At 47.3% G+C, this 12,924-nt stretch overlaps 2 non-coding genes across 2 annotated transcripts; one reads left to right on the forward strand and one right to left on the reverse strand.

Annotated features, from left to right (window-relative positions):
• Nucleotides 1-1,428: 1,428 nt before the first annotated feature.
• On the reverse strand, nucleotides 1,429-1,566 carry LOC119948591. Its single transcript, XR_005456977.1, has one exon. It is a non-coding gene; the product is annotated as a small nucleolar RNA SNORA7 (small nucleolar RNA).
• A 10,855-nt stretch (nucleotides 1,567-12,421) lies between these two features.
• LOC119948482 lies at nucleotides 12,422-12,559 on the forward strand. Its single transcript, XR_005456874.1, has one exon. It is a non-coding gene; the product is annotated as a small nucleolar RNA SNORA7 (small nucleolar RNA).
• The last annotated feature ends 365 nt before the right edge of the window (nucleotides 12,560-12,924 follow it).

Below are 12,924 nucleotides of genomic sequence, written 5' to 3' on the forward strand. Positions count from 1 at the left end.
TTAAAGTGGATGTAGATGAATGAATTTATTACAGTTTTTATCTTTTGTACTCACAAGGGAAACCGGGGCTGTAGTCAGGTTCTCCATTAATTTCAAGCTGGAAGTTTTTTCTACCGGTAATAAACTTTTATTTTTCAATTCTCGATTTGGGCCTTTGGACATAAAGGTATTTTCCTTATCTTGGCTATATTTCTTCAAGATGAATGAGCTGCATGAAACTAATGCTCTCAGTATTAACGGTCTCGGTAAAAACCAAATCCAGCTGGAAGGGACTTCTTTCTTGCTTGAGAGGAGATATCTGACTGTCCCTTTTCCTGTTCCAGATCAAAACTCTTCTTCATTAGTGATACAGCTGTCAGTAAATAATAATAATAATGATGATGGTATTTGTTAAGCGCTTACTATGTGCAAAGCACTGTTCTACATGCTGATTTCCTGCCTCTCGGTCAATTGGTCTGTACAACTGTAAGCTTGGACTGTAAGCTTGTTGTGGACAGGGAAAGTAACCAACTCTGTTCTATTGTTCTCTCCCAACCACTTAGTACAGTGCTGTACACACAGTAAGTGCTCAATAAATGCCAATTTTGATCGATCCATCAGTTAACAGAATCTATAGAGAACTGATTCTGCAATTAGGGGGTACATTGTACATTTTACATTGTCTATCTACTTTACAGTCTTCTCCCAAGGACTCAGTACAATGCTCTGGCACAGTAGACTGTAAATTCCCTGAGGCCAGGGATCACGCCTACCTACTTTTTTTTTAGTGGAATTTGTTAAGCACTCACTATGTGTTAGGCTCTGTAGTAAGCGCTGGGGTAGATACAAGATAATCAGATCAGACGCAGGCCCTGTCCCACATAAGGCTCTCAGTCTTAATGCCCATTTTCTATAAGAGGGAACTGAGGCACAGAAAACTGAAGCGACTCACCCAAGATCATGCAGCAGATATGTGGTGGAGGCTAGATTAGAACCCAGTTCCTCTGACTCCTAGGCCTGTACCCTTTTCACTAGCCCTGCTGCTTCACTTACTCTCCTGTCCTCCCCTCAGTGCTCTTTATGGTGCTCTTAACACAGCAAGTGCTCCACAAATAGCATCAATGGATTGATAGACGCATGGTAAGCTCCTAGAGGGCAGGATCTGGGTCTTCTACTTCTATTGTAGGAGTCCAAGGACCTAGGACAATGCTCTGAACTCAGTTTTGTCTTGTCTCATGCTGTTGAGTCGTTTCCGAACCATGGCGACACCACAGACACATCTCTCTCAGACCGCCCCGCTCTCCATCTGCAATCGTTCTGGTAGTGGATCCAGAGAGTTTTCTAAGTAAAAATACGAAAGTGGTTACCATCGGCTTCTTCTGTGCAATCAACTTGAGTCTCTGCCCTCGACTCTCCCATGCCACTGCTGCCCAGCATGGGTGAGTTTTGACTTGTAGCAGATGGCCTTCCACTCACTAGCCACTGACCAAGCTAGGAATGGAATGGATATGCCTCTGCTTGACTCTCCTTCCCATAGCCAAGACTGGTAGAGTACTGGAAACTCTCCAGGTGCGATCCTGAGAGGGGTCTGAACTCAGCAGGTCTCAATACATACAGATGAAAACAATGATTGCATTGAACACTGTATTTGATGCTGTGGGTCATTACAAAGATAGGAGGAGTGACGCTCCTGGCCCTCAAGAAACTTACAACTGAATTCTGCAACAGGGCAAACATTTTCACAAATGTAAAAAGAAACTAAAGAAGAGCGATTGAGCACTGCAAAGACTGTGTCTTGTGTCTGTTTCCTCCACTAGATTGTAAGCTCCTTGAGGGCAGGGATTGCCCCTCCCAATTCTACTGTCCTCTCCCAAGTGCTCAGTACAATGCTCTGCACACAGTAAGCGCTCAATAAATACCAAATACCAATCAATTGAATACCATCGATTCATTAAGGCCCTGGCAGAAGAGAAGAACAGGAGAAGCAGCGTGCATCAGTGGAAAGAGTCCGGGCTTTGGAGTCAGAGGTCATGGGTTCAAATCCCAGCTCCGCCAACTGTCAGCTGTGTGACTTTGGGCAAGTCACTTAACTTCTCTGTGCCTCGGTTACCTCATCTGTAAAATGGGGATTAAGACTGTGAGCCCCCTGTGGGACAACCTGATCACCTTGTAACCTCCCCAGTGCTTAGAACAGTGCTTTGCACACAGTAAGCACTTAATAAATGCCATCATTATTATAATTATTATTAAGCATATCTAGAATTGTTACCCCCCACCCCTGAAGGTTTTACAGACCAAAATTATCCCTAGATTCAAATGGGGTTTGGATAAATTAATGGACGAGGGATCCAGAATGGGTTTCCTGGTTTTGCTTTGCCCCTGGTTTTCACAAGAAAGTGGGGGAAAAAAACCCAAGCCACGCTGACACGCTCAACGATGGCTCACCAAACAGGCGAGCGTGTGATGCTGTCTGCTGCTGCTGCCGTCTCAGTGGTGTTTCTCCCTACCAGCCATTTTGCAGTACATGCTGTTAGAGCCCAGGGTGCCAGACCAGAGAGTGTGGATGGTGCAGTGCCAGCCATCACTGCAGCTGCAAACACAACTCCAAGGATTCTCTCCCAATGCCACTCACGCTCCTAGATCCAGTCTCATCAGCAGCAGCAGCATCATAGGCCAACTGTAATACTCCTAGAGGGACGGGGGTCCAGGAGGGTGATATCACACAGTTCCTCCCCAGGGCCTGTTGCCATGGAGACAGAACATCGTACTGACTCGGAAATGAGGTGGCCCGCTGCGTCCCCAACCTCTCAGCCCCAGACTTCTGCGGGTCCATCCTCTTCGGTCGCCCCTCTTGGCACCTATTTCCCTATTGGTTCCCTTCTGTCCTTCCCTCATTTGCTACCTCCCCTGTCACGCATTCATCCTCTTCATCCATCTTCTCTCCCCCCTTCATCATCAGAGAAGCAGCATGCCATGGTGGCTAGAGCCCGGGCCTCGGAGTCAGAAGGTCATGGGTTCTAATCCCGGACCTGCCACTTCATTCATTCATTCAATCAATCATATTTATTGAGTGCTTACTGTGTGCAGAGCACTGTACTAAGTGCTTGGGAAGTACAAGTTGTCTGTGCCACTTGTCTGCTGCGTGACCTTGGGCAAGTTGCTTCACTTTTCTGGGCTTCAGTTACCTCATCTGGAAAATGGGGATGGAGACCGTGAGCCCCATGTGGGACAGGGACCATGTCCAACCCGATTTGCTTGTATCCACCCCAGTGCTTAGTACGGTGGACTGGCACATAATATTCATTCATTCATTCATTCATTCAGTCGTGTTTGTTGAGTGCTTACTGTGTGCAGAACACTGTACTAAGTGCTTGGAAAGTACAATTCAGCAAGAGAGACAACCCCTGCCCAACAACGGGCTCACACTCTAGAAGGGGGGAAAGTGCTTAGTAAGTACAACATTGTAAGTGCTTGCTTAACAAGTAACACTATTATTCTTATTGTCAGTCAATTGCATTTCTTGAGCACCTACTGTGTGCAGAACACTGTACTAAGCGCTTGAAAGAGTACAGTATAATTTGTTCATTCAATCATGTTTATTGAGTGCTTATTTTGTGCAAAGCACTGGACTACGTGCTCAGGAGAGTACAATATAACAATAAACAGACACACTCCCCGCAACAGACTCATTCCCTGCCCACAACAAGCTTACAGTCTTAAGGGTCTAGATTCTCACTCTTTCTTTGACTTCTTTGGTTTTCTCCAGCTGCCAAGCTGCCATTTACGTACAACCTTTCTGGTGTGATCCCATTACAGGTGCCTGCAGATGCCAACTTAATTAAATCGCTCTCATTTAACTGAGCACTCCCAAGAGCCTTATCTGTTGGCCAGATGACTCTTTCTCTGCTGGAAAAAGGAATTTCAGTTTTCGAGCCGCGGTTCGATAGCCACACTGCCCCAGATGGGGGCTAACAACAAAACCGCCCCAAGATCCTGTCATCAGATCCATGTGCCGATGGACAAGGAGTTGATTGAATGGCAAAAAAATGATCTGACCCTCTGCTCAGTTCACTCGTGTCCGCTTGGCTCTGTGGAGTCTGTTGAAACCCACAGTCTGGGAGTAAAAGACCAGACCGGAAGCTCACTGTGGGCAGGGAACGTGTCTACCAACTCTGTCGTATTGTCCTCTCCCGATAATAATAATAATGATTAAGGTATTTGTTAAGCGCTTACTATGTGCCAGGTACTGTACTAAGCATTGGGATGAATACAAGCAAGTGCTTAGTACAATGCTCTGCACACAGTAAGTGCTCAATAAATACGATTGAATTAATGAATGACTGAGGTCCAGAATGACTGAGAAGCAGTGTGGCTCAGTGGAAAGAGCCCAGGCTTTGGAGTCAGAGATCATGGGTTCAAATCCCGGCTCTGCCAGTTGTCAGCTGTGTGACTTTGGGCAAGTCACTTAACTTCTCTGGGCCTCAGTTACCTCATCTGTCAAATGCAGATTAAGACTGTGAGCCCCCCGTGGGACAACCTGATCACCTTGTAACCTCCCCAGCGCTTAGAACAGTGCTTTGCACATAGTAAGCTCTTAATGCCATCATCATCATCATCATCAAAGGCTAAGTGACTTGCCCAAGGTTCCACAGCAGGCCAGGGGCAGGACTGGGACTACAGTCCAAATCTCCTGGCTCCCAATCCTGCTCTCCTTCCTTCCTGCACCTCTGCTCCACATCAATCAATTAATCAATAATAATAATAATAAGTAGAAGAGAGTCCAAATCTCCATATAGGGCTTTATTATACAAATGTGATAGAGGTGGGGTATGCTTATTCTCAGACCGATGTGTCTCTTTGCATCTTGATCTCCCCTTAATTTGTAATGCCCATCTTTATTTTCTCCAAAGGAAAGCAACGTGACCTAGAGGAAAGAGCCCAGGCCCGGGAATCAGAGGGCCTGGGTTCTAATCCCAACTCCGTCACCTGTCTGTTGGGTGACCTTGGGTGAGTCACTTTACTTCTCAGGGGCTTCAGTTCCCTCATCTGTAAAATGGGGATTAAATCCTACTCCCTCTAACTTAAACTCCTTCCTGTACACGTGGGACAGGAACTGTGCTCAACCTGATTATCTTGTATCTTCCCCAGTGCTTAGTATAGTGCTTAGCACATAGTGAGAACTGTATAAGTACAATAATAATAATGATAATAATCTCATTTTGTAATCAGTTCACCTTTAGGAGGTAAGGAAACTAGAGATCTTATCCTCAATTTACAGAATTCGATCTCATCTATCTCGCCACCAACCTCTTGCCCATGTCCTGCCTCTGGCCTGTTACTCCCTCCCTCTTCATATCCAACAGATGACCACTCTCCTCATCTTCAAAGCCTTATTGAAGACCCATCTCCTCCAAGAGGCCTTCCCTGACTAAACCCTCCTTTCCTCTTCTCCCACTCCCTTCTGCATCACCCTGATTTGCTCCCTTTATTCAGCCCTCCCTCAGCCCTACAGTACTTATGTCCACATCCATCACTTATTTATTGATATTAATGTCCGTCTCCCTCTCCAGACTGTAAACTCCTTGTAAGCTGGGATCGTGCCTACCAACTCTGTTGTACTGTACTCAGTGCAGTGTTTCTGCACACAGTAAGCGCTCAATAAATACGATTTATTGATTGATCTAGCTCCAGAAAGGCCAAGGGACTTGCCCAGGGTCCCATGGCAGGCCACGGGCAGAACCAGTACTAGAACCCAAGTCTCCTGGCTCCCAGACCTGCCTTCTTTCCAACAGGCTGTGCTGACTCCCAACCCACCTCAACCCCAGCATAATGGCACAGTGGCTTAGAAAGACATGGTTTGGACTAATTATTCAGACGTCACACCCCGAGACGATTCTGCCTTTATGACAACAGGAAGAGTGTGATGGTGTTGATTAATCAATGGTATTTATTGAGCACTTACTGTGTGCAGAGCATTGTACTAAGCGCTTGGGAGAGTCCAATATGACAGAGTTGGTAGACACGTTCCCTACCCATGACGAGTTTATGGGCTGGACTAACACGTTCCTTGACTAACACGACTCCGGGTCTCATTTTTGCCCCCTAGCAGTCATGAGTTCTCCCCTTCTCCTGCTCTCATTTGTTCATCTCCTTCCGGGGTTTCATTTCCTTCCTCACAGATGGAGGCCAAAACCCAAGCCTCTGGATCTTGTGTGTCTTGAGCCTTGTGACAAAGTCTCTCAGCAGAGAGGAATTTGAAAGCAATGTGTGGCACAAGCATCATGTTAGATCATACACTGCATGAACTTCTTAATGTTCACCTTTTTTTCTCTCATGAAATGAGGAAATGGCCTGATGGTCACAATTATCCAGGGAGGAAATACGTACGTTGTTTTCAAAGCCACCCAGGTTTGGATGGGGATGGGGAGGCAAGGGGAAGAGGAGGGTGGAGGCAGGGGGGCATCACGTCTACCATGCCAAGATGTCTGCTGGAACCACAAGGAAGTCAGACAGACCCACTGGCGACCTCATGTGCACCCCGAAGGGGCGAAACTTTATGCAAGTGCCAAGAGCAAGAGTCTGGCAAACAACGCCCCTGCCCCTAGAAGGCATGGCAAAGCAGGGGAGGGCTGGGAAGTGACGTGGCCTAGTGGAAAGAGCCCGGGTTTGGGAGTCAGAGGACCTGGGTTCTGATCCCGGCTCTGCCACTTGTCTGCTGCGTGGCCTTGGGTAAGTCACTTCACTTCTCTGTGCCCCAGTTTCCTCACCTGCCCAGTGGAGGTTAAGGCTGTGAGCCCCACATGGGACAGTGCTCTGCACACAGTAAGCGGTCAATAAATACGATTGAATGAATGAATGACAGGGACTGTGTCCAAACTGATTGGCTTTTATCTCCCCCAGTGCTTAGTACAGTGTCAGGCACATAGTAAGTGCTTAATGAATGCCATTAAAAAAGGGGGGGCAGGGGAGGTGGGTTTTCAGTGGTTGCGATGAGCTGGAGCTTAAATAGTCAGTGGGTGGGGATGGAGGCGGGGGTGATGGGCCTGAATAACAGCACTGAAAAATGTGTCCTTCAATGGCCAGGGGTCAAAATGTGGGAGTCCAGTGACTCTTTGATTTTCCCATTAAAGCCCTGATTTCTTTTCACCGGACACATCACCAGGAGATCAAAATACAGTAACAAAGTGTCCCACATTTGTTCTGTTCAGTCTGGGGATAAAGAGATTTTACAGTGCATCCTTTCATCCGGGCTCGGCTTTTCAAATGGCCCTTCGCTCATATGGTCCCCACAATTAGCGGAATTTAATTGTCCAGTTCAGTGCCGGGCCCACAGCGAGAGTCTGATTAATGACTCGCCGGCTGGCTGATTCGTAACAGACGGTAGGCATCAAAGAATGTGCCCACCTGTTGTGGCGGGGACCCACCAACCTGGGGAATCCCAAGGCCACCGGAGAGGTTGGTGCTGAGGTTTGCGTGGGTAAGGCTTGGCACCCCGGCGATTCTATAAGAATGGAGGCCACTGATGGCTCTCAGGAATACCGGGCATGGGGTGCGACGTGGTGCCAGCCCACCCACCATTTCGCAGAACACCGATTTTGCATGATCCTATGGGGTGTGCCCGGGGGTGGAGGGAGACCCCTGAATTCAGGGGTCTCACCTCTCTCACTTCAGGGTTGGTGCTGTGGCCAAGCTGTGGAATCTGGTGGTGGGAGCCACAAGGTGGAGGGAGGCCAGGCCCTGAAAATGGAAAAAAACAGACGGAAAAGCATCCAGTGCCGTATCAGTTTTGGACACAGGCTGGACCAGCTGAAAACTGGGCCGTCCGGTGTGAAACTGGGCGATTGGCCACCCTACCCGTAAGACCAGGGATGAATTCCTGGGTCCAAAGGGAATCCCCTTCCCCTGGGTGGTTGGGAATCCAAGGGCTCTGCACGCAGTAAGTGCTCGATGAATACAGATTGATTGATTGGGGAACCAAGACAGGCAGGCTGTTCAGATCTGTGGACAAGATCTGTGGAGAGGTAGAGAAAAGGAGAAATTACTATTCCTGTAGAAGCACCCAGTCAAAACTGACATTAAGTCCTCTTTCTACCTGCTTCGCTTTGGGGTCCCGAGCTCTCTTGGGGAGCCCCCGCATCCACTCGCTCCATCACGAGCAAATGATTGCCCACTACACCTCCGTGGATGAGGATTAAAAAGACGTCAGAGCAGGCAGGTTCACTGCCGCCTGGGATTTTTTAATATCCGTTAAAAGGAGCCGGGCAATCTAGATCCCAGATCTCCTTGGATACAAAATCGAGCTTCTCCAATGTTTATTTTAGTTTCTTGAAAACCCAGAGTGCTGGAGCCTGCCAGAGGCTTCCAAATTCCAATAAAAATGTGTCAATCTACTTTTCATTTAACTTCAGCACTGGGTTGGCAGGTCCTTGGTCTCAAAGACAAGCAGCCAGGGCATTTCAGGTGTTCCCGGGAAAACTCATGACTCTCGCACTACAGATGGCTTTCAAATTAAGGGCCCAAAGCCCAAATGGGGCGAGATCTCCATAAATCTCTGCTCTTACCATCAACGCTTGATTATTCAGGCCTGATCATCTAATAATAATAATAACTGTGTTGTTAAGTGCTTATTATGTGCCAAGTACTGTACTTGTATTTTGATAAAATACAAGCAAGTTGGGTTGGACAAAGTCCCTGTCCCTCTTGAGGCTCACAGTTTTAATCCCCATTTTACAGATGGGGTAACTGAGGCCCAGAGAAATGAAGTGACTTGCCCAAGGCCACACAGCAGACAAGTGGTGGAGCTGGCATTAGAACTCATGACCTTCTGATTCCCAAGCTCGTGCTCTTTCCACTGCACTTCCACTCTAGAGTAGGAGGAGGAAGAGGAGCACAATAAAATGTGAATCGGTCTAATTTGCTCTTTTTGTTCCCCGGGCTCCATCATTCACTTGCTGAGTGACCTGGGGCAAGTCAGTGCACTTCTCTAAGTCTCAGTTTCCTCATCTATAAAATGGGGATTCAATACCTGCTCTCCCTCCTCCGCACTACTCCGCACACAATAAGCGCTCAATAAATAGCAATGATGGATTGATTGTTGCTGGGATTTCCCTTAGCGGGCCCCTCCCTCTCCCTCAAAAGCATGGATGGAGGGCAGGAGGAGGATTGTTGAGTGAAGGAGAAGGGGACGGTGAGGGCGCTGTAAACTGTAAGCTCCTTTTGGGCAGGGATTGTGTCTCTCAACTCCATCATACTTCAAGCGCTTAATACAGTGCTCTGCACACAGTAAGGGCTCGATAACTACCACTGATTGATGGACTGAATTGTGGAGAGAAAGCTCCCTCTCAGTGGGGCGGGAAGACAGGCGGTCAGCTAGTTTTCCTCTGGAGAGCCTGGTCAATTCAACTACCTGAACCTGCCCTCCTTCTGACACTCCACTCCTAAGTGTCTTATTGTTTCTGGAAAAAAATCAAACCACTTCTGAGCTCAACAGCCTCACAGTAATCCCATAAATGACTAAAGCAGGCAAAAAATGACGGGTTACATTTCTGAGGGGTTTCAAAAAATTTCTTTTCCCTACTCTTCTTTATTTTTAAACTTCTCTCCCAGACACACACACAGACCCAACACCAACACGTGTGCACGCGTGCATGTGCGTGCACACACACACACACTCATCCACACACACCCCCGAGGACAAAATTATTTTTTTTTAAAGGGCCATTCGTATCCCTCTCGGGAATTTTCAACCCACCAAATACCACAGCCACAGAACCACCGGGCAGGATGACAAATATTTCTTCTCCAAATACGAGTTAACTATGTGAGGGCATTAAAATGGGACATGCTGGGGCTGGAGTACATGATCAGATTACACAGATTATGCTGATATATGAAAGGGCCTTAGAAGACCCGACAATTATGGGACACCTCGCTGGAAGCTTCCAATGAGTAAACCATTTTTCACATGGGAAACCCGAGAATCAAATACTATGGTCATAAACACCGCTGAGTCAATTTAACCGAGAACACGACTTGGGTTGTGTTTGTAGAGTGAGTGACTTCCGTGGACACAAGCCGACAACCCAGGTGCAAGAAGAATATGGTGGTTTGGGGTTTTTTTATGGTATTTGTTAAGCGCTTACTCTGTGCCAGGCACTGTTCTAAGAGCTGGGATAAATACAACCTAATCAGGTTGGACACAGTCCATATGCCACTTAGGGCTCACAGTCTTAATTCCCATTTTATAGTCAAGGGAACTGAGGAACAGAGAGATGAAGTGAATTACCCAAGGTCGCAGAGCAGGCAAGTGATGGAGCGGGGTGGTGATTGAATCAACAGTGGCAGCAAGAGTAACAGCGGCAGCAGTAACCTTGAGTAAGTATTCTCTGGGTCCAGGGTCGCAACTAGGCACTTAGGAATGGGCAACCAAAATAGAAGTCTCCATCTCTGCCCTTGAGGAGCTTACAAACTAGTGATCTCCCTTCTGCGTTATCTACGCACTTAGATCTGTCCCCTTTAAGCATTTGATATCCACCCCACCCTCAGCTCCTCAACCCTTATTTACAGGTCCATCATTAATTTCTTCCTATTAATGTCCTCCTCTAGACTAGTAAGCTCCTTCATTCATTCATTCAATCATATTTATTGAGCGCTTACTGTGTGCAGAGCACTGTACTAGGTGCTTAGCACTGTACTAAGCACTTATAATGATGGTATTTGTTAAGCGCTTACCATGTGCCAAGCACTGTTTTAGGCACTGGTTTAGATGCAAGGTGATCAGGTTGTCCTACGTGGGGCTCACAGTCTTTATCCCCATTTTCCAGATGAGGTAACTGAGGCTCAGAGAAGTGAAGCAGCTTGCCCAAGGTCACACAGCAGATGAGTGGCAGAGCCAGGATTACAACCCACATCCTCTGATTCCCAAGTCCTTGTTCTAGTCACTGAGCCACGCTGTTGTGGGCAGAGATCGTGTCTACCGACTCTGCTGTATTGTACACTCCCCAAGCGCTTAGTACAGTGCTCTGCACTTAGTCAGTGCTCAATAAATGCAATTGATTGATCGATATCCTCTCAAGTACATAGAGGTTTTGAGTAGAGTATCCAGTAGCCAGCTGACACCATACACACCATACACACTGAGATACACACCATACACACTGGTGTACACACCATACACACTGAGAACAAGGGGACATGAGTGAAAATGAGTTTAAGCTCTAGCGTGAGGGATTTAGGTTACATAGAAGGAAGGGCTTCCCAGCTCAGACGGTTGGGAAGGCAGTCTCCCTTCAAAGCCCTACTGAGAGCTCACCTCCTCCAGGAGGCCTTCCCAGACTGAGCCCCCCCTTTTTCCTCTCCTCCTCCTCCCCTCCCCATTGCCCCCCACGCTACTCCCTCCCCCTCCCCATAGCACTTGTGTATATTTGTACCTATTTATTACTCTATTTTATTAATGATGTGTATATAGCTATAATTCTATTTATTCTGATGGTATTGACACTTGTCTACTCGTTTTGTTTTGTTGTCTGTCTCCCCCTTCTAGACTGTGAGCCCGTTGTTGGGTAGGGATTGTCTCTATGTTGCCAATTTGTACTTCCCAAGAATTAGTACAGTGCTCTGCACACAGTAAGCGCTCGATAAATACGATTGAATGAATGAATAAATTTTCAAAAGAGGCTGTGGAATCCCCTTTGCTGGAGGTCTTTGAAAAGGGGGAGAGTTTTTCATCTGGCTGAAAGGGTCTTGTTGTGGTTCTATCTGAAGGCAGGGGGATGACTTAAGGGACCCCCCCCCCTTACAACAGCCCTACAACAGTAAATACTTCTCAAGTAATGGTGTTTCTTGAGTGCTTACTAATGCAATGTGAATAATCAGGGCAGATGTATTGCAGGAAAAATTCTCCCTTACTTCCAGTTCAATGTCAGGTTGAGAGAACTGAGGCATAGAGAAGTGAAGTGACTTGCCCCAGGTCACACAGCAGACAAGTGGCAGAGCCAGAATTAGAACCCAAGTCCTACAGCCACTTTCAGCTGATTCAATGCCCTTGTCTGACTTGTCTTTCAGCCAGAGGAAAACAGGCCCTCTTAAGGGGTGAGTCTGATTCTGAAGATTTTTCTTAGCTTTTTTGACATCCAACTGAGTTCAGGACCCTTTCTGAACTCACCACCTCCCACAGCACTTATGTACATATGTTCCACGCCTTATTACTTCAACAGTAACTCATGTACATATGTACTTTTCCTTCTTTTTCCCATCTGTAGAATATTTGAGTGTCTGCCTCCCATACTGTGTTCTAAGCTCCTTGAGAGCAGAGTTCATGCTTAATAACTCTATTACACTCTCCCAAGTGCTGAGCACAGTGCTCTGCACACAGTAGACTGTAAGCTCCTTGAGGGCAGAGATTATGCCTACTAACTCTATTACGCTTTCCCAAACCCTTAATCCCCTCTCAGGGTCTTACCTGGAGAGTTTCCAGTCCTCTACCAGTCTCGACTATGGGAGGGAGAGTCAAGCAGAGGCCGGTCCATTCCATTCCAAGCTTGGGCAGTGGCTAGCGAGTGGAAGGCCATCTGCTACAAGTCAAAACTCACCCGTGACGGACAACAGCGGCACGGGAGAGGGTTGAGGGAGGAGATTCGAGTTTCCTATGTGGAAGGAGGCGATGGTAAACCACTTCCGGATTTTAACCAAGAAAACTCTCTGGATACACTACCAGAGAGATTGCTGATGGAGGCGGGATGTTCTGGGAGAGATGTGTCCAAGGCATTGCATGACTCGACAGCATAAGAAAAGACAGGCCCTTAATACTGTGCTCTGCACACATTGCGAGCTCCTTGAGGGCAGGAATCATGTCGGTTCATTCTACTGTTGAAGCAGTATGGCCTAGCGGATAGAACCCAGGTCTGGGAGTCAGAGGACCTGAGTTCTAAATGGCTCCTCCATTTG

The sequence above is a fragment of the Tachyglossus aculeatus genome, chromosome X4, assembly GCF_015852505.1.
Source record: "Tachyglossus aculeatus isolate mTacAcu1 chromosome X4, mTacAcu1.pri, whole genome shotgun sequence".
Classification (NCBI taxonomy): domain Eukaryota; kingdom Metazoa; phylum Chordata; class Mammalia; order Monotremata; family Tachyglossidae; genus Tachyglossus; species Tachyglossus aculeatus.